The sequence below is a fragment of the Mirounga angustirostris genome, unplaced genomic scaffold (assembly GCF_029215605.1).
Source record: "Mirounga angustirostris isolate CCGP_5_RB_7025 unplaced genomic scaffold, mMirAng1.0.hap1 SCAF_11, whole genome shotgun sequence".
Classification (NCBI taxonomy): domain Eukaryota; kingdom Metazoa; phylum Chordata; class Mammalia; order Carnivora; family Phocidae; genus Mirounga; species Mirounga angustirostris.
This window is the reverse complement of record NW_026991719.1, coordinates 32044993-32047929: the sequence shown is the minus strand read 5'-3', so window position 1 is coordinate 32047929 and position 2937 is coordinate 32044993.

Sequence of the window (2937 nt, the reverse complement as noted above, 5' to 3'; positions counted from 1 at the left end):
TTGTCACATCCACATCACTATCCAATCACACCCCTCCAGTGATGAAGAAGGGCTCCTGCTCTTCATCCCATTCACATATATGTCCCATGAGAGCTTTACGCTGATGTATAATCCTCTTGCTGCTGCTGAAGTCCCCCGTCCAGTCACACCATCAAGATGCTGATACAGAGGTCTTTCTCTTTGCCCCATTCACACACCCTCTCCACTTTCATAATTGGGCCAATGGTATAGAGAGGTTCCTCTTTGCCCAGTTTCCATTTGCAGCTTTGCAGTGGTGATACGAGGATCTTAGTCTTTGCCCTGTTCACACTCCCCCTCTACTTAACATGACTGCACCCATGCTTTGAGAAGGTTCTTCTTTGCCCTGTCCTCATCAACTTTCTATTTGTACCACTGTAGCAGTGATAAAAGCATCTTACTTTGTCCCACTCCCACTCCACTCCCAGGTATACACGGCCATATTGATGCAGTTTTTTCCTCTTTGCCCTTTTCACATTCCCTCTCCACATACACAACCACAACAGATGACATAGGGCAGCTCTTCTGTGCAGTTCATAATCCCCCCCCTGTTACAGCACTACACTTGTGGTTTGAGGATGCTCCTAACTGTCCTTTTTAAACCCTGTGTGGTTACACCTATAGACTCATGTTTTGGGTTTCCTATTATTTGCCCAGTTCATATCAGCTATCCAGTACTGCACTGCTGGGGTAGGATTCCTTCCTTTACCAAATTCACATCACCTCTCCAGTTACACCAATGCACTGAAAGGGAAGGACGCCAACTCTTGGTCCTGTTCAACTTGCCTATACTCCACTGGGTGATGTGTGGGTTTTGTCTTTGCTCCTTTTATACCCCTAACAACCAAACCGGTGATGTGGGGTTGCTCCTGCTCATGCGGTTTACTTCTCCTTTCCAGTTGCCACACCATCCTACTGGCGCAGGGATGCTTGCCTTGAGCTCTTCACATGCCAGGCATGCACCGCTGCACGGATGGTGCAGGACCCTTGCTGGCTCTATATTCAAGCCCTGCCCAGGGAAGGACTGGGCTGATGTATGGTACCCCTCCTCATTGCCTCAGCTACATGCCATGCCCATTCCTACCATGGTACTGAGGGTGAAGAGGATAATCTGGGATGCCTCTTTCACATCCCCTGCAAACTTTCAAAACACTGATGATGCAGGTCATTCATCTCTGCACCATTCATGGTACCTTTTCACTTAACACTACTGAGAGTGTAGGGATGAAAGAATAGCATTGGGATTCTTTTCTTTCTCCTGTTCACTTCCCCTACCAAAGAAACCAATGTTCTTATGGTGCATCCTTCCTCTTTTTACACCATTCACATCTCTTCTCTAATTAAACCACCTCACCGATGGCACAGGGATACTCTTTTGCACAGATCAAATACCACGTCCAGTCACGCCATTAACTGACACTGCAAGTCTCTTCCTATTGGGTCGGTTCACACGGTCCTGGTAACAACCAAACTGACGGCGAGGGGTTCCTCCTCTTTGCCCCGATCACGCCCCCAGTTCTTGGGTAAACACCCACAGTGATGATGTGGCTGCTCTTCCCTGCACATTTACCCTTTCCAAGTTATATGACCACCCTGATGGTGTGGGGATGCTCCCCCCTGCCCTGTTTATATCCCACGTCCAGTAGCACTTGTGGTACATTCTCCCTCTTTGCCAATTCGCATCCCTCGGCCAATTACAGCAATGAATAAATGATGTGGGGAACTCCTCCCTGGCCTGTTCAAATCTCCTGTTCAGTTACAACACTGAAATAGAGGTGTGGGATCCTCTTCTTTGCTTCTTCACAATCTATGCAATTACGCTACAATGCTGACGATTTGGGATTCCTCCTCTTCTTTGCCTCTTTCACATCTCCTGTCCACTTAAACTACCGCGTTGATGATGTAGGCTATTCTTTCTTGTGCCACCCATGTCCCTTTTCCTGTCACACTGATGATGCTGGGATCCTCCTCTTTGCACTGTTCTAATCCCCTTCCATATAGACCACTGCTCTGATGACGTGGGGATATGTTTTTTTATCCTTTTCAAATCCCCATGCCAATTATAGCTTGACACTGTTCATTTAGAAATGCTCCTCCTTTCTCTCATTACAGACTGGGTTCAGTTGCAGGACTATTATGACAGTGCAGGACACCTTTTCTACTCCTCATTCACACAACCTGCCCACTTACACCACTACAGTGATGGGAGTGGGGATGCTTTTCCTTGGCCTTTTCCAGTTACTCCACTGCAGTGATGGAGCCGGGCTCTTTCTGTCTGCCCTGTTCACCACCTCTGCCCAGGTACCCAGTGTATCAACCATGTAGTGCTCCTCTCTCCACCCTACCTGCACACCCTGTCCGGTTACATAACTGAACTGAGAGGGGGGATCTCTCCATTTGCTGCGTTCAGATCCACTTTCCGGGTAATCCCTGTGCTGATGGTATGAGGATCCTCCTCTTGGCCGCATTCATATCCCTTGCCCAAGTAACCACGGTAGTGAGGGGGTGGACTCCCTTCTCTTTGCCCTTTTCCTTCTTCTTAAAAACACGGCTGCACAGATGGTGTTGGGAGCCCTGTTCACATCCCCTTTCCAGTTATAACACTACACTGATGGTCTGGAGTTTCTCTGGTCTTGCTCACATCTGCAGTCTAGTTACACCACTAGATTGACTGTTTTCATGTCCCCTATCCCATTAACTCCACTACACTCATGGTGTGTGGAGTTTCTCTGACCAGGTCTCACTCTTTTCCCAGTTACACCACTGTACCTAGGGTGAGTGGGTCCTCCTCTCTGCCTCATTCACACTGCTATCCAGATCCACCGCTGGGGGCAATGAAGGCACGGTTCCTCCTCCTTGCCCTGTTCACATCCCTATCCAGGTATACCACTCCACCGATAATGTGGGGTTCCTATTCTT